General features: G+C 44.2%; 1 protein-coding gene across 2 annotated transcripts in view; it reads left to right on the top strand.

The window, feature by feature from the left end:
- The window catches only part of LOC110863319, a 42,685-nt gene that overhangs the window by 7,601 nt on the left and 15,942 nt on the right, over positions 1 to 19,142 (top strand). The window contains exon 2 of one of the 2 annotated variants that reach the window (XM_035859547.1): positions 7,911 to 8,372. The exons of the other annotated variant lie outside the window; for it this stretch is intronic. The gene's annotated coding sequence lies outside the window, so the exon portion shown is untranslated. The remainder of the gene's footprint in view (positions 1 to 7,910; positions 8,373 to 19,142) is intronic. 2 annotated transcript variants of the gene reach the window in all.

Below are 19,142 nucleotides of genomic sequence, written 5' to 3'. Positions count from 1 at the left end.
AGGAAAAGTAGACAAAGTAAAAGTGGGTGTAAATCCAGGCGGTACGTATGTACGTACATATGTACGTATATTATGTGTGCACTGTCGACCTACACATGGGGCATGACATGGGACACACGTAATCTTACGGTCATACCATCATCCCAAGTATTATAGTCCTTCTCGTCCTCCTCGTCGTGTCACTTTTTGAGAGGAGGAAGAGGCTGAGTGAGAAAAAGAGCCTGGTGGATGATCATTTTGGCAAATTTGCTCAAGATAGAATGGGCCATAAAGAGAGTTATAGCTCCTCCAGCGAATGTACCAGTAACGGATCGATCCTTGGTGAGAGACATCGTCGCACGGTCGTTTTTCTTCTTCTATCCTTGTTCGATTATGACTCACTGCTTCCTTCCGTCTTTTTTTTGCTACCCATCCCACCACCAACAGAGTGACCAAGTGTCCTGTCCACCGCACAGTCTGAAGAAGAAGAAGGACAAATTCTGCGAGACATGTTGATGACGAGTGGTCGTGGCAATACTTTCTCTCTCTTTCTCCAAGATATCTGTGAAATGGGGCAGAGAATGAGAAGAGAAATCAGAAAGTATGTACTGCTTCTTCTTCTTCTTCCTTGTGGGTGGTGGGGACCAGTGGCCGCGGACGGAGGGGTGTGGACAGAGGGACAATGTCCCCCCGGTTATTCGATGTCCCCACAATTTGCCCATGTTGTATACTCCCCTCCCTCCCCAATCCTACAATGTCCATGTCCCCACATGTCCCCACGGCTTCTGCGGCCACTGGCCGTGGGTGTCTTGCTTCATTGGGGAAAGTCTCGTCTTCTTCTTCTTTATCTACTTCGGAACTCGGGAGGGAGGAGGAGAAGGAGAGATCATCATTGTAACAATGGTACAAAAACGAGAGAAAACATATATCTGCAGTAGTGACCATGCAGAAGACGACGAAGAAAAAGTCACCCTTTGTTTACTTACATCCATATGTCCACATAAATCTCGCCTCGTCGACCCCGTCTCACTTGAATAATGTGCGACAAAGAGGTGGAGGAGGAGGAGGAGGAGGAGAAAAGACCTCGACATGATTGTTAACGTCACGATTGTTCGTCTGCATTTTTGTGGCTTATTTTATTCTGATCAAGGGAAAGCTACATGCTGCTCTGGTGGCGATGATGGTTTTGTCCGTGGGCAGGGTTTTAGCTTTAGCTTATTTTCCGGAGGATGAGGAAATATGCATATCTCGCCCTTGTTAAGATGGTGGATAGCACAGGGTTTCAGAGACACGAGAAAATTAGGGGTCTCATTTAATGGGCCAGACTTTTAATTGAAATCACATAACTAAATATATTGAAATTCCATAACTTGAATTTCCAGTACTTTATATGCCCTAAAACAACCTCTATAACTGAATCCATCAGACACGGAATTTCATAACTTATGAATTCATTGATATGCAAAAATCCATCAAAATAGTTACTCTTGAGGTATCCCTTGCTCTTCTAATCAATGGTAAACCATACAATCATAATCTAGGAGTGCACAGTAGTAGAAATCGGAGACACCAAGGAATTTTGCAACCACTTCACTGTCAGAAATCTGGTATACTCGGGCTGGTATTGATTTCTCGGTATTATAAAGTTGCTACCGCTTGGTATTAAAATCATAATTTCCTACCGACATTGTAAAACTTTAATAACGAACTGTGATGTGTTACACCGTATTACTTATCAATACTACTTTGGTAGAATCATACATTTATGATAGCCTGATAATGAATACTTGGTATTATTTGGATCTTGGATTTCTAAGGGTGTTCGAAACAAAATTTGTTAACCAGAAGTATGGGGCCTAAGCTCCAGGATTCCCAAGCACAAATCATGTACATAGTTGAATCAATAAGTGAAAACACTTTTAGAAAACGAGTCCAGTGGTGAGCCACATAATGGTAAGCCTCAAGCATATGAGCGTTGTTGGACAGGGACTTCGTCTCGTTAGATTGCAAAATAATGCTCTACACCGACATATGACCTCGTTCCAACTTTAAAGAAGCTATCTATGTAGGTTAACTGGAGCATTAACCGGAAACTAGTTCCCTAAAAAGTGAGAAGGGGTGCCGGGGACCGTTGTTTCCTGCGGTCTAGGAATTGCAATAATTTGGAAAGGTTTCAACATCAGAGAGAGGACGCCATGACCGTTCCTGTTGGGACATTGAGCCTTCGGGGTCTGCCCTGCCAAGGCCGGCAGGCCGCCTACTTGTTGACGGAATTTTTTTATAAAAAAATTCAAAGAAATGGCTCATCTTTTCCTAAAATTTCTAAAGGCAAATCTTCGAAATTGAGTAAAATGTATGATTCAGAAAAGTCTGGCAGATTTCAATTTTACAGTTTTTAAATTGAATTAAAGCACTGGAAATTCAAGTTATGCGATTTCAATATATTTAGTTATGTGATTTCAATTAAAAGTCTGGTGGATTAAAAATAACCCGAAAATTAGAGATATTGCCTCACACCCAAAAATCTAGGGATGCTGTAGAAAATTAGGAACCACGATGCAAGCCATAATAATAATAATGATTACTATTATTACGGGGACAAATAAGTCTGTCCTTCCTCTATTTGAATCCAGTTTTTGGTGGTCCAGTAAGAATTCGCATAATCTTTCTATATCCTTGTTAGATTGGATTTTGGTTGCTGAATCCTCCTTCCGTGATGACGATGGTAACGGAGGGCGTGGAGGCGATCATCTTTTTGTTAGAGAATCATTTCATCGAAATTTTATGAGTCCATTTGCATCACCATGTTACACAGAGAGAGAGAAATGTCGTGGTGGTCGTGGTCCCTGTCCTCCTTGTCGACAAGATTTGCACTCCGTATTGCCTCCGTACAGAACAACCCTTAATAATATTTCTGCACTACTCTCTCTCTCCCTCGTTTTTTTACTTTGTAAGGCGGCAGTAATTCAGAATACTGCTCAAGTAGTAGGAAAAGGAGCAGTTTTATTCGGCTTGGTGGTCGATTATTGTATCGCATGTATGTATTTTCTTGTAGAACTAAACTACCAAAGTCAATGAAATCTCGTCGAGTCCCATGAACGACCAACTAGTCGCAGTCTTCTTACTTGTACAACTACTTGGTTTCGTTTCTGGTGCTGTTCCCCCACTCGGAAAGTTCTTGTAGGGACGGTGATGCGTGAAATGGTGGATTTCTCTCTCCATGTATGTATTACTTTACTTTGCTTGCTATTTGGAAGCCTTTTGCGTAGTCTCTCCCGGTTTGGGAGAAAGTCCAGAATTGTCTCGGAGCAGAATTTTCATTATTCACTCCATCATGAATGATTACGTCTCGTTCCTGGCCCAGATCACATTCTGCATAAGAACGTGATCATAACAGGATGACGGATAAGGAGGAGGACATGGACGGATCAAGTAAGCGATACGGGGATGACTGAATAGGCACCGGTGAGAGAGATTCTTGTCAGCCAAAGGCCCACTTTTTTCTGCCAAATCACCCATTGACCGACACGCTTGGTGAGATTATTCCTATTTACGTCGTCCTCGTCGTCTCCCATGCTGACACAATCTATGGCCCGCAAGGGTTTCCTGTACTCCTCCGGATGAAGAAGGGAAAAGCAAATCAGGGCTGTAAGTCATGCTGGATTGGATGCTATGGTAGACTCAAATTGTGGCAAATCAGGGAAAACTTGTTCTCTCGAATTGCTAACTGTTCCCAACTACTGCCTCTGCTCCTGCTGCTGTTGAGTTACAAGTTGGAGAACGTCCCACGCCCAGAAAGAGTTTGCTCTGCTGGCTTTCCCTTCATGTGAAAGTTTCCGAGATTCCCATGCAGCAGTAAGTAATGCGATATAACTTTGCGGTACACGGGGTGAAGGAGGTATGTATGGATGTACATGCTCATGTAATACCTGGCGAGTGGAATCGATGAGTGGGTCGAGAATCCACAAATTTACTTTGCAGATTAAATAAAAGAGAATTTGCTTAGCAAGGCAAGGACGGCTGGGGAGGTGAGGTTTAGATTGGATTGGATATCGTTCCAGCGTCCAGATTTGAATCCGGATGGAGAACCTTTATTTGGAAATGCAACCCTATTTCGATCAGAGAGAGAGAGAGAGGCGATGAATAGGATTATAGAATTAGGACTTGGAATTGATTCGACTAAATGTTATACTTCACCCTCTCTGATTTAGTACACATGGTTTCCTAGTACGTCGTAGTACAATTTTGGATTTAATAACGGAATGGGACCCAAGATGGATCACTACTCGGGCCCATCTTGCCTTACATTACTTAGCAAATGGAGCCGAGCTAAAAGTGTTTTAAATTGTTCCTCTGAAATCATCTCGACGACTCGTGTGATGCAATTATGCAGCGACGCCGTCCTCCTCCTTGTCGTAGAAGTCGTGTTATGTTAACTCAATTTATACCCGCTCAGATTCATTCCTACTTTTGCTCAATCCCAGTCTGTCTGTCTCCCATCTGGAGCAGCAAAATTAGAACAATTTCCAACATATTCGTGCCTACGGAGGAGAAGAAGTAGCTCCTCCTCACTTAGTTATTGGTCGTTGCGTGTCAGTCATCTCGTAAGGAGCACGATATTCCATTATAATGGGTTCCAGCTCATTGAGCACTATTTCAAATTCCACTTTTCTCCGGGTAGTAGTTTTCAGACGAGAATAATGGGACCTAGCTTTTGGTGGTGGTAATTGAACCAGATAATTGCACATTACCCATCATCCCAACCTGAAGATATCATCATGCAACGCAACGCAACGCAAAACCAAACCAGATAAAGACGACTCGTGAAGGAGAAGAAAGAAGGAAACTGGAGGAGATGGAGAGATAACACGACGGCGGAGGGGAAAGCGTTGGCATAATCGTCTCCAAGTTTCACCCACTTTCTTCTCTCCCTCACTTCTTCCACCTGACTTTTTTTTATCCCTGTTTTGATTCCGCCCCGGTTTTTTTCTTACTTCACACACAAGGCAAATTTAAATGGGTTGCTTCCATGAATTTAAATTTTTTCGCTTCTCAATTCCCTGTGATCCTTGCTCAATGAGAGGTGAAGTTTCCCAAGACGTGTCTACCAAGGTATGTCTGTACGACTAGATTGATTACATGACGGGGAGGAGAGCAGCAGATCTGTGATGTAACATTGAGCGCTAATAGCTTTTCTATCTCTCTCTCGCCCTGCTCTCCCTTGTGCTTGTTACACAATTGTCCTCCTATGAAATGGAGAAAGACCATTTTGTTGTTTCGAATCGATTTTGATATTTCAAATTCTGCAAAGAAGAAGTTGCCCTCGTTCAACATGTCGTGTCGTGTTGGGAGGAACTGTTGGAGAAAGTGTGTGTGTATGTAAGTATGAGGGTAAAGTTTGCCTGAGTTCACCAAATCTCAACTGTGCCATTGACCGAGTCGATTTTCCGTGTTGAATTGGAATTTGGAAAATCAGTTCGACTCTACTTCACTTGCTGGGATTCTTCTCTCTCTCACTTTCTCTTGGTCTTAAGGCCAACACTTAACTTGCCAGAGAGAGAGAGAGAGTAGTAGTGACTACTACTTTGCAACTACTTGATTCGTGTTTAACAGCACTTTGCACAATGTTCACTCCAATCGAGTCAAACTATCGTGCACATAACATTTGGGTTCTTCCTCCCTCCACATAGGCGAAGAAAGTTATAGAATTTGTGAGACTCCTGCTGTCGCTGCAACCAGCTCCTCCTGATTTTCAAACCTTCTTCTTCTTACGTATACATATGTGAAAATCGATTCAAATCCGTCGTCGTCGTAGTATTTTTTTTTATAAAAATACAATATGGTGTTCTCCTTGTCAGAGGCAGTTGCAACAGCAATCTCGAACGAAACTGTAAACTTGCTGTACGAGAAGGTTCTCATATTTGGCAGGGGACTTGGTTTCCAGCCGTTTTCTCTCCTCGTGAAGAATGTGTGATGGACAAGTAGGGAAGAAAAATGGGAGAGAGACCAGACCAGCCAGCCAGAGAGCGAAACATGTCACCGACATCTCATGTGCGACATTCATTTTCGTCTCTCTCTCCAATATGAAACTAGTCCTCAGAAAATTTTTTGACCAGCATGATTGCATGATAACAGAGGGAAAAAACGCGACGAGGAAGTAAGCGGAAGTGTGACAGAGAGTTGATGGTTGGTCGTGGTATTATTATCATCATGGTCGGTCGGTTAAACGCCGCGCGCTAAGAATGACAATTTATTATTAGATGTGTGTATCTCTCTGCCTTTCGGAAAAAAATCCGAGGGTCACCCTTCGACATAGAGGATTGCATTAGTGGTCATTGTATTCATGGACTGGGTACCGAAATCACAAGTGCCATAGGAAACTGATTCGACACGGGATGCGACCATCTCTTCATGGCGCGTGTAGACCCAATTGAAATCGTGTAGGTCCTTGCCTTCCTGAGAGAAAAAATAGAATTCACGAAATAAATAAAATTCGAACCATTTGAACCACCAGCGAGTTGTGCTTATGGATTTATTTATTTGTTTGTGTTCCTCGCATGTAGGTTTGCTTTTGCCTTTGTGTTTTGTTTTGTGCTCTCTCTGCTCATGGGGTGGAAATGGTTCGAGAGTGAGTGAGCAAGTGGTGGGAATCTGCTTTCCCCGACCGACACAATTTAGCTGCTGGTGAGGAGAAAGACACGGAGCGAGAAACCCAGCCAGACCCCAGTCTCACTTGGTCCTCAGTGCTGTTCAGTTTCCTCCACTCTTCTGCTAGTTTGAGACCTGGTGCTCTCTCAATTTTCCCAAATTCAGTCCACTCACTCGTTCGTTCGCTAGTCAGTGCGGATGCTGATTCACTAATTTGATTGTATTATTGAGGCTACAAATGAAGAGAGAGATTCATTCAAATCTGAAATTCCAATCTATTCATACATACGTATTGAGGGCGAAATCAAGAGGAGAGGGAAACTATCCAATCAGGCCGAGTCGTAGTAATCAGTAAAGAATTGTGCTTCTCCAGATTTGCATTCCTTCGTTCCCTCATCCAATCAGACGAATGTGTGCAAATTATTACGTGTGTGACTCAAGACAAAGACATTCCCCGTGTCGTCATGTGTGATTGGACGTAATAAAGAAACTCTCAATCTCATCGGGCCAAAGAGTCAGTGTGCCGAGAAAGTTAATGGCATTAAAGATAAAAGAGAGAGAGACAGAGACGGCTTTTTCTTCTCCGAATATAAATAAATAGTGGGGGCAATAAGGTTGTGTCCATTTGGGGCTTTGTGCACACAAGATTCCTGACTTCCTGCTGTCTTCCTGGAATGGAAAATAATAACTTTGATGGACGACTCGGCTAATGTAATAAGCCATAACTGTCGATCACCCCAGATTTCGTTATCCTCCTGTGCTTACCTGCCTACGGAGCGAGATAAATCCATGTGGACACTTTTTCCCTACAGACAGTTTATTATTGTATTACTCACTCACTAATAGGGTTACTACCTTTGTCACAATAAGAGTAAGTTTACATAAGGTAGAAGTATTATAAGGGGGCTTATTGTTCTGGCAAATTGCTCTTTAATGGGTAGAGATTTACTAATTGTTGTCACCCCACCACCACCACCACCACCACTTTATGATGATGATGATTTGCTAAAGTGGGGACGACAGGTTGCTCCTGCTTAATTAAATTGGTGGTCTGGCTGGTCTGCGACTCATGTGAATTTAACAGTGAGGCCATTTGGAGAAGAAAACAAGTCGGGAATCTAATTTGAATAAAAGTTGTGCGCGGAATGGAATTTCGGTCGGCTACACGATAAATAAAATAATACAATAGAACACAAGAACGGACCCAATTTCACAATAGACAATAGAGCAATATTATTACTAAATTCTCCGTCATCATTTTCTCTCTCTCTCTCCTGGTTTAGTTGGATGGATTGTTCTGCTGGTGATTGGACGTGGACGTGTATAAATATTTCCGAGGAGTAAATTATCACCAGAAGAGGAGGAGGAGGAAGAAGAATAGTTGTTAATAGTTTGGTTGATTACTGTTGTTGTTGTTGCTGCCTGGTCGTGATCGCTCGTTCAGTTCACCGTGGAGAAGGAAGTATATACGTCGTCAAGAAGAAGACGAAGAAGTGAACGAACGCTGAAACATCATCATTCTCGAGCTCTCAACTTTTGTATTTATTTCTCGAACTACGACCACCACGACACAAACAAGCACACACAATCAGCAGCATCAGGTCTCGAGTACCAAGAATTATTATTATTGGATCGACTTCATTCTACAATTCTACCCAGAAATGTTGCTGCTGCTCCGAGGGAACAAAGAGACTTACACACCAACACGGCAACAAATTGACAGAACATGACAAATCAGCATTCCAGTAAGTTGCCAAATAATTACTTTCATTACGACACGACACCCACCCACCCACCACCTCGAGACTTGTAGTAGGCATGCATGCACGAGGAAGGAAGGGGAACTTTTGTTGTCCCCGTTACGTAACCAGCACGGTTATGATCACCACCACGGTCGGTCAATCTTATTGTGCGCTATTTCTTCTTCCCAAGAAGAAAAAGAGAGACAAAGTCAAAGTCAGAGACGAGATAGTGGTGACGATGACATAAAAGTTCAAGAATAGATGAAGAGCACTGTGCACACAGAGATCCGCGAGGTGTGCACAAAGTACAATGGGACGTGTATATGCATGTATAGTTATTCCTAGATTTTGCGTTTTTATGTCCCCTCTCTTCTCTTCGTCTTCGTGGAAGGATGAGATGCAAATGTGAATGCGGGTTTATTTATTATTTAGCCATGAGGCTGCACATGTGAGGAGGAAGAAAACCTCGACAATAATTCACCCACAAAGGGAGAGTAAAAGGAAATAAATTGCATTTAGTGCGAAATGATTGGTGCTCCTGGGTTCTTCTTGTACTTGATTTTGAGCTTGGTTTTCGAATCTCTGATTCCCAGAAAGTGCTTCAACTTCAACTCTACTTACGACAGCAAGCTTTAGATTTTAGAGGAGGAGATGAATCCTTGATTCTGATTTTCAACTGTGTGCTGGCATGAATACATACCTGGCTATGTGGTTGCATTCCTGATTATCGTAACACCGAGACGCCAGCAGCACAGCCCGTTGACTTTATGGCGTTTGTAGCCTCGTGCTCTCATGCTTTCCCTTCATATTATTAGCCCCTACACCATTTATTTACTGGCTCAGCCACCACTCACTCACTCGGCTGGATTGGATTTGGTTCAAGATTGGAAATGTGATGGGATTTGTCTGGCAAAGTTTGCAGGGAGGAAAATTTCTTGTTCATCGTCTCCTTTTTTTACACGTTTTTACTTACTTTTTACGCTGGTCTGCTGTTTGACAAGGAATAAACATTCATTTAAAGATCTCAGTTACCAGACATGGTGTATTTCCTCCTTTTCAAAATAATTAGCCATCCATCCATCAATCTAACATCGTGTTTCTCTCGCATGCCCTTTTTTTAAGTCGACGAGAAGGAGGATTTGTCAGTTTGCATGTCATTTCCCGTTATAACCAGGGTGGGAAATGTGTCATCGCTTAGCGTTAAGATAACACTTGACGTGCTACACGGTGCTGCACACACACACGGCCAGCAAACCTGACACTTGGCGAGATATGACGAGTCCGTCATCGTCTCGTGGTCTAGGACGACGAGACGTTGATGATGTTGACGATGACGAGTCGACCCACCAACAACCAGCCATCTTTCACACCCTTGAGAGAGAGACACGGCAGATTGTTTCCACTTGAGGCCTGGCCTGCATAATTTAATGAATTCGACAAAACAGTGTGTGTGTGTGGGTAGCTGCTCTTCTCCAATTTAAATATTTACCCTGACATGAAATGAATCTGGATGGGTTTCGTGGTGATGGAGGTAGCCGAGTGAGGGAGATGGAGATGGATCTATAAAAGGGGTGGCAAAATTAACAACGAGCATTCAAAGGTTAATTTGTTTGCACATTGGCGAAAAATGGCGTGACACAGGCGAGAGGAAGGCAAGCGTTGGAATGCACGGTTGGAGAATCATCACAGAGAATAGATAAAGGAATTTGTGTCCCGAGGAGGAACGAGCGAGAGAGAGAAAGATGAGATTTGATTTGTGTTCACCATATTGAAGGTGGGGTGGTGGTGGTGGTGGCGTAATAAGGATGGAGCTCACGTAAAAGCAGTAGGATTTCCGTTTGGTTTGTCAAAGTGAGATGCGTTCATAAGGAGGAGAGAGCAGATAGATAAATGCCAGGCTCCCAGAAAACCAGACCAGAAATTGGCTTGTTTGATATCTCTCTTTTCCTGCAGGAGTGGGTGGTGACCGTGGTGGGTGCGGGGAAGCGGGTTCTTTTCCCTGTAAGAAAATGTGGCTGGGGGGATCTTGTTTTGTGAGGGAGCGAGGGAGGGAGGGGAAGAGAGGACAAGTGGCACTATAATTGTTGACAGAATTCGACATCAATTGTGTACATAGGGAAAAAAGTGGAGAGAATCGAGTGGTTGGTCTCTGGCCATGATCGCTCTCCTCACTCGGTTGTCTTTTATTCTTTCAATTTAACAAGAGAAATAGGCTAATAAGAAGACGCCGAGGAGAATATAATGGTCGTTGGATGGAGTATGTACCCTGAAGAAGAAGATGGAGTAGTGATAAGTAAGTGAGCGGTGGGGGAGACTGAGAATGGGTGCATTGCATTTCTTCCTTCCTGGTTTCCTTCGTGGTGTCAACGGGCTGCGGGGTCTTGTCCCCTGTCCGATTCTCCTCCATGTAGTTGTTCCTCTCTCTCGGTGTGGGCATAATGCTGGCTGGTCGGGTCTGCTTGTTGTATTGTTGTATGTCGTGACAGGAATGGAAAGTGTTTTCCATTAGCGAAATTGTGGTCATAAATTCTGCTGGGGGATCCGTCTCTTTCTCTCACTCTCTCTCTCTCCTGGACTGATATATTCCTCCGATTTAACCGGATTTATCGCTACACGTTTTGGATGCCTCTTTAATACAATTTCTAACTCGGTGTTTGTTTCACTCCTCCTCCTCGTCCTACCAGTATGGCGGTAATAACAGTGCCCACTTGTGTGTAATACCCGGGATCGGGCATTCTATGTATGTATGCATGGGTGAGAACCTCCCGAGAAAGATATCGTCTCTCGTCTGTCTTCTGGACAGAAGGGTGGTTCGTGATGCCGTTGACTTAAGTGAACCTGAACCAAAATGCTCTCACTTTTTCGGGACAGGATATACTTCACCTTCACCATACATCACCCCATTATAGGACTCACTCAGCCTTTTCTCGGCCAAAAAACCAACCAGCGAGGTCTTCTCCTGATTTCTACTCAAAGGCTTCAATCCGGCCACAAAATCTTGGCTGGGGAAATGCATCTCGCTCTCTCCACTCGTCAAGTATGATTGATCAGGGTTTGTTTGGCAGGGTTTTTGTGGAAAAGTGGGCACACGAAGAAAGTAAAAGGAAGTGACGAGTCTATTTAGTCCACGGGGAAAAGTTGCGATGCGATATGCTTGCTGATTATCCGGCTGTGGGCTTGATGAGTTTGTGGGTGGTGCAGGCAGTGATTCTATTTACACGGCGGGGCTGCTCATTATTTCCACCGTGTCGTCCTCCTCGAATAGGTGGGGCGACTAATAATGCAAACTATGCGATGGGATCCAGTCCTCCTACTTCAGGGGTCATGATTGAAATGACGTGTGAAATGGGATGAAAGTGACACGAGTCGTCATCAGCAGCAGCTGCTCGGGTATGTATGCACGACTCAAATCAAATGTGACGCCGACGGGTGTTCTCGTTTGGCAGGGCAGCTGATGAGGAAATTAATATCGTACAAATTAGACCTCCAACTTTAACGAGGATCTAATTGCTTTATTTGTTCCCCATCCTTCATTATTCATTAATGTGACTTTCTCCCTCTCTCTCTCTCTCTCACTCACCAGAAGAAGAAGAGGCAAAGTTGTTAAGAGAGAGAGAGAGATCTCTCTCTCAGAGTCTCACGCCAAGTAAAGCAAATAAGCAGCAGCACCCGAGCCGCTTTCTGCCCGTGGTTGGTATCTCTAAACTAAACTAAACTAAAACTCTCCGTGATATTTCTCTTGAGAAACACTTTGGGTTGACAAAGCAAAGGCTGAGGTCGTCCTCGTCGTCGTCGGGTGGGATTAAATTACACCAAGCCAGCCGTGGTGACTGGTGGTGTTCTTCTCTCTGTTTTATCTAACTCGGCATAATTGCTCGTCCTCATCACCACCCCGAGAAAGGCAAAGAGAGAGAGAGAGAGGAAGCCAAGTTATTACGGATACACACACTCTTTTGACAAAGTTATTATTATTCTTACGCATCGGGAAGGGCGGCCAAGGAGGAGGAGGAGGAGATACATGTGGACTTGTTTTGAGGAGAGAAAGTTGACAAAATTTTGAGTGGTAAGAGTGAAAAACATGTCTCTGTTATTAGTAGAGTCGTCTCCGAAATGTAATAAAGTGCTCGCTCCCCGCTTTAGAATTTAGAACATGCGCCGACTTTTTGGGTGCATAATTGGTCTGGAATTTCATGTCTGCAATATGTTTGTATTATGAATCTATGTATTTTTCCTTCTCTCTCCTTCTCGTTACCAGGATGAGGCCTGTGCGAGGGCAGTAGCGTTCTTCTTCTGTTAGTGAATTATGAGTTTTGACGTTCATGCACCTAAATAGCTCAGAATTCTCCTTATTCCTTCTGCTTAATCAAGTGTCGACCAACCAGAGAGAGCTGGAGAACTTAACTTTGTCTATTAAAACAAACTCTGAGCAGCAGCAGAGAGAACTGAAAAGTTGACTCAATGACTTATTTGTTTGTGAGAAAGTCCACAAGCTGGTCGGCGGCCGTTGGGTGGTGGGGGTCGTCGTCGTCATTTATTACGTACGGGTTTGAATTTCCACCGTTCCCCTTGATTTTCCTCCTCCTCCCATCCATTTATTTATTGAGACAGATAGTTTCTAAAACTATTGTTCCTCTCGCTCTCTCCGCCAGCCAGCACCCTTCGCATCAGCAAACAAAACTCTGGAAATCTTCTTATACGACTTGGTGCGGTGGAAGTTGGAGCTGTGCCGTGAGCAGTGGCCGCGGAAGTGTGGGGACAATGTCCCACGGTTGTTCGATGTCCCCATCTTAAAAAGCCCCTGCCTCCTCTATCCTACAACGTTATGTCCCCACAGCTTCCGCGGTCCCTGGCCGTGAGTGGGTGGTGGTGGTGGGTCCGCGATGCATTTCAGTTTCGTCTCGCTTTTCTCTGTGTTCGAATAGAGTACGTAATAAAAGGGGAAATGTTGGCGAAAAACTTAATGGAAACGGTATAGTTGGAGGTGGTGCATGTGGCTCTTTCTTAAGCCTGCAATCAGTCAAGGCCCAGCAGCAGCGATTTCATTTCCATTGCTAATCCTAATTCCAGGCTTACTTCTCCTCCAGTAGTTTCCCCAGTTATATAATAATAACAACAAACCGGCGGAAAGAGCAGGAGGAGGCCGGTTACAAAAATGGGGAGAAGTAAGAAGAAGCAGAAATAGAAAAATCTCGCTCAAAACGAGTTTGATTAACAAAGTTGCTGGAAGGAAATGAGCATCTTGTTCGTTCCTTGTTGGTCAAGCAGCAGTGTGTGTCCGAGAGGATTGGAAATCAGAGCTGGGTAGTGGTAATGGCTACTTGATGATACGTAATAAGTGACACTGACTACCATACACGGACCACAACGGACGAGGTCTGCTTTTCCCATCTTTTTCTGAGCATCACATTACGCCAACTTCCTTCCTCGCGAGCTCTTTGTTCATGCTTTTTCTTCCTCGGACGGAATTTCTTTTATTCCTTCGTCTCTAACTCGCTCCTCTTTCATTTCACAAAATGTACACTATTTTGCACCACCACCACCACCACCACCAGGGGCAGATGATCCTCCAATACAATCAGCTCTTTACAACTAAATTGTGTGTAGCAGAAAAGGAAAAAATAGACATCCCCCAGAAAAACATCACCATGCACCACCACCCGCTGCGTCTTCAGAGTCCAGTGTTGTTATTTACGCGAGATAGATTCTAAAACCTAGTGAACCGAAACCTAGTTTTCTTCTGGGTCCGCTTCCTTGTCCAATAGAGAGATGGATGAAATCGTTGTGACGGTTGTGCAAGTCGGCATGAGAAAAAAAGGTCCACTAACCAACCAACCACAAAACAATGGTATGTCCGTTGTTGAGACAAACGTCGTCATATCATCATAACGGTATCAACTCGACAACTTCCCCGTGAGTGGAAGTGGACATGAGACGACTGCTTTCTCTTTTGCCCCGTGGGTCATAACACTGTATGCAAAATTACATTTCCTATTTTCTTTTACTCTCGTTGGCCCAATGCCCCGTGGCTGGAGCAGTTATTATAATATCGTCGTCGTCGTCGTTGTCCTTCTCCTGAGAAAAGTAGGGATCAATTCCGTGGTGGTGGTGGTCAGCAGCGGTCACACAAACCACAGCCCTTTTTGTTAAAGATCTCTCTCTCACTTTTTTTCATTTCCTCCTTCTCCTGCTGAACTCAAGGTTGGGTGTTCTGCTGAGTGAGTCGTGAAGGATGGATGATGTCTTTCTTCTCTGCTGCGAGAGCTGTTAGGGTCATTGTGAACTTTTCAAGAAACCGGATCCTTGCCTAGTTGGTTGGCAGGCACATTGTTGGTGGGTGGGTGGATGGTGGTGGTGGTGATGGTTTTAGGTGCTGCGGTTTGTATGGGTCCAGATGCTCGTGTGTGTGTATGAATACGACAGGAAGGAGGTTGTAGCTGGCTGGATGGCGCTAGATATGCTGCGGTCGTGGGAGGAGGTCGTCGGTCGGTCGGTAGTGAAGAAGAAAAGGGATGTGAGACGACGACTATTGTGCTCTCTGAGAAATGGATGGTGTCGGTACCTTGGTGGAGACAGACTTTAAAAAAACTCTTTGAAAAGGGTTAAGTTTGGCTGACTGGAGGAGGAGGAGAAGAAGAAGAAGAAAAACGAATTGGACAAACTTTCTCTCCTCAGTGTCCATCCAAAAGAAGTGGTTTGTTCTGCTGAAAATCTAATCCGTGTGTTATGTGTGTGTTTGGGGAAGGGAGGGAGAGAGAGAGAGCGAGGCTGGAAGTTTATGTAGCCCCAGCACCTCGGACTTTCCCCCTGTCTCATAATTTGCCTTGGTGAAAAGAAGCGAGAATTCTCTCCGGGTGGGGAGGGCGAGGTCGGCGGCTTTCTCTCCTTCATTTAAAACCCCGTTGAAATAAAAGTCGGATGGCGAGGTTTTAAAGGTGTTTTAAGCTCGGGCTGATTACGTGGACGACGTACATTTCTATGTGGGGAGGCATTCTATAGGTTTGCTGTTTACCTGATGGTCTCTTATTATCGCGAGCGAGGAGCTGTGTATGTGTGGAGGTGGCAGGTACACAATGAGGCTACGTCCCACCTTGCCATTTCTCTAAATGTGTTCCATACGTTTATTTTGGGGAGGAAGAAACTCTGGTGGATTTCTCAAGTTGAGAGACTCACGACCTTTCTTGTTCCTTCCAAGTCTCCAATGGCTCCTTTTGAGTAATGTTACAAAGAACAAGTTTCCACCTTTTTTTACACTCTTCGTTTTCTTTTCCAACTCAGGAGTCGGGTCTACTTCTTCTTCTTCTTCTTCTTAATGCACTTAGCCTGCCTGTCCACCATTTACTTTTCCATTCATTCCTGATACTTATTTCCCGTGCTGCTCTATTATCCAATTCGACCCGTCGTCGTCCTCGTCGTGGTACATACTTTTGGTTTTCTGCCACCCCAGGGTGAGACCGCTCAACTTTCCGTCTCTGAAATGGTTTTGAATTGGACCCACTTATTTGTAGTGGTAAGTATTTGGTATTTCCAATCCGACAAACTAAACTAAACTCGGATCCGTCTACGTTCGTTTACGACACCAACCACACAGGAAGGCAGGCAGGCAGGCAGGCAAACAACCCCAAGAAGAAAGAAAGACCCAATAAAAGTGTGTGTACTCTGGGCCTACCTGGCCTTGCAGGCAGGGTAGCAGCAGCAGCAGGGAATCATATAGGACGACGACCAACCATGTCGTGGAAATTGAAGAGATGGAAAGGGATGAAAAAATTCGGATGTCGAGTCCTCGCCACAGGAGAGGAGCCCTATTAATTCCCACAGACTTGGGTTGTTGGTTGGTCGTGGTGGTGGTGGCAGGCATCATGATTCTTGGTTTGTATGTGTATACATGTTGGTAAGGCCGGAGGAGTCACCATCGTCGAGTGAGTTCCATTAAAACCTTTCATTTTCAAATTGCGGTGGGTCCGTTTCTTCTCCATTTCCCGTTACACATTTCACTTGGCTGGGTCGAGATCTCTGCTCACCTAGTAAACCTGTGCTGCGGATACCTAATTTCGTGTCACGACTCTGTCTACTCTTTCCCCCCGGCCGTCATCTTCCATCTCAATTTCTGTGTCGCCAATCTCTCCTCTCTCTCTTTTTTAACCTCGCTCTCCTGTTGTTATTATGGGCACGTTTATATTGCAAATCTTCCATAATTGGTTATTGCCCGTGAAGAAGAAGAAGGAGGAACGAGCCCCCATTTCGCCCAGGGGCACGTAGATACAGAAGAAGAAGACAAACTTAAAAAAATTATTATTTCAGCCCCTTTCTCGTCCATTCCTCTGCATTAGAGGACGAGTTGGACAGTTAAATTGAAGAGAAAAACCCAACCAAACCAAACCACCGCGGGGTGAAACAGTTATCAAGCTTTTAAATGGGACAAGATTCTGCTCGCAGTGGACCGTGTGTAATGGAGGATTTATTTATTGGGGTCCAAAACTTGGTCGTCGTCGTTATTAGAGAGGAATGTTGAGGTTAATTTGAGCGACGACAACGACAAATTTATTTATTTACCTGCGGTCGAGGTACAGGTGGTCCTCCTCTCATCCTCTGGATTGCATGATTGGAGTGGGAATCTGATTAGCCGTGTGGACAGAGTTGTCATCCCATCCACCTCCTTGTCCTGTGGCTTGGTCTTTTGGTGGATCGGAAGTAGTGGAAGATGAAGACGGAGATTATTATTTACATTTGCTTTGCGGGAATGAAATGAAGAATGTTGTTCCTTTGGTGGCGTGGCGTGACGTGCTGGCTGAGACAGGAGAGGACCTTTCCATAAAAATTTATTTTTAGAGGGTACTTAGTCCTGGTTTTCCCTCTTGAGAGAGTCATTTCATGTTTCATCTCATTAGTTTATGAGACTGTGGCAGCCTTTCCTTCTTTTCCTTAATGACGAAGGAAACCAGGGCAAGACGAAGAGGAAGCAAAACTCCATGTGTCTCTCTCTCGGAATGGGAATCCTTGTAAATTACTGCTACGCCAAGGCTGGTCCCCTCTCTGGGGAACGCCGTATATTTAGGTCTCTTGAAAAAAATACTCTCTTTTGCCCCCTCTCTCTCTCCCACTTGTGATCTTGTACTTTTGAATTTCCTACTATTAGATTAAATAAATGCTACTGATGCAAATCTACCAGTATATCTGCATACGTACGTACGTACATATGCATAGCGGAAGGAATGACTCCTGCTTTTAGCTTTCCTCCTCCGCATGCACACAGCCAGAGAGAGACTGGAGGGACTCAAAAGTTGATTAGACTGGAGAGAGAGAGACGAAAACAGAATTAGTATGCAATGTGATACGAGTTTTCATGAAGAAGAAGGTATTCCTGCGAGATGTGGGTTGAAAAATGAATTTTAGAATTTCCATCTCAAACATTCCGTCACTTTCGGCCTCTAATTCCCGGACGAATCGATCTCGTCCCAGTTACGAGGTGTGTACATATGTATGCATGTGAGATGATACGAAATCTTGCGGTCCCTGCCTCTCTCCCTGCTTATTAACCGACACAGTCAAATAAGTCCACACCATGCACCACGTCTCTCCGTCAGTCAGCCAGTCAGTCTGGGGGGAGTTCTGGGAGGGTTTATTTATCATTACGTAACATAAGTAAGTTAAGGTAGCCGAGATAGACGGGCGGACACATGCTCATTCATTTCTTCATGTTGGCTTATGCTGCAGCCGGATCTGCAGAATTTTGAAAAGCGGCGAAGGCTCACTCACACCAGCTCAGAAACACTTTGTTTCTCTTTCCTCGAGGAGAAAACCACTTAGGAGATGATGACACAGAATGCGAGATGTGTGTGGAGCCGAGATTCACTAAGTTCTTTGTTGCCCATTTTACTAAACGGGTTAAAAAATCAGGGGCGAGTGAAATTACGAGAAAGACAGAGAGACATACGCACCCGAGATGACATAATAGCCCGCCTCGTGGTGACTCGTCGCGTTATTAAATGTCAAAACGGCCCGAGATGACTAAAGTGTAAGTGTAAGGAGGAGAAGTTTCCCGTATAAAAAAGAACGTAATGTTGCATGCATAACGCATCAGGCAGCACCCTCTCCCCAAAGTACTTACTTACTTTACTTTCTGAGCCCTCAGTCAATAAAGTCAAATTAAGAAGTTGAACGTGAAATAGTAAATGCAAAGTTCTGAGCACTTTACCCCCTGATACGAATGCATTTAAGCTTTTTTATGCCTATCACTTTACGAGCAGGAGAGAGAGATGTTAAAGTAAAATACCATGTGATGTCCTAAGTCGTCGAAAATGTGTCGCGGACCGGGATGGACGACGGGCATGTAGATACATATCCTTGACTCCTCGCTCTCTGCCTCGCTCGCTCTCTCTGCAATATTTCAGAATTGGATGCGATGAGATATCGCGACTACATTACTTACTTACTCGGATAGATACACATACACACATTTTTTTCCCAGAGAGAGAGAGAGATCTGTACGTAATCCGGTAAGAAATATGTAAAAAAGGGGACAAGAATCAAGTTAAAGTTATGGATGGACGTCGTAGAACTACATAAAGAAATAAGATAACGTTTTCCTCTCCACCATCCAAACTTGCTTTCTCTACATGAGGAAAGGGGAAAGTAAAAACAAAAAAAACTCGTTGTGCTCGAGAAGAGGAGGATGAAACGTGATAAAAAAATCTTTTAAAAGGAGCACACCACCACTTTCCGTATGAGAAGTAGTGCTTATTGTCGTCGTCGTCCTCGTTTCCACTTAACTTAACT

Source organism: Folsomia candida, unplaced genomic scaffold (genome assembly GCF_002217175.1).
Source record: "Folsomia candida strain VU population unplaced genomic scaffold, ASM221717v1 Fcan01_Sc001, whole genome shotgun sequence".
Taxonomy (NCBI): domain Eukaryota; kingdom Metazoa; phylum Arthropoda; class Collembola; order Entomobryomorpha; family Isotomidae; genus Folsomia; species Folsomia candida.
Note: the sequence above shows the minus strand (reverse complement) of the source record. Positions and strands in the feature narration are given on the sequence as shown.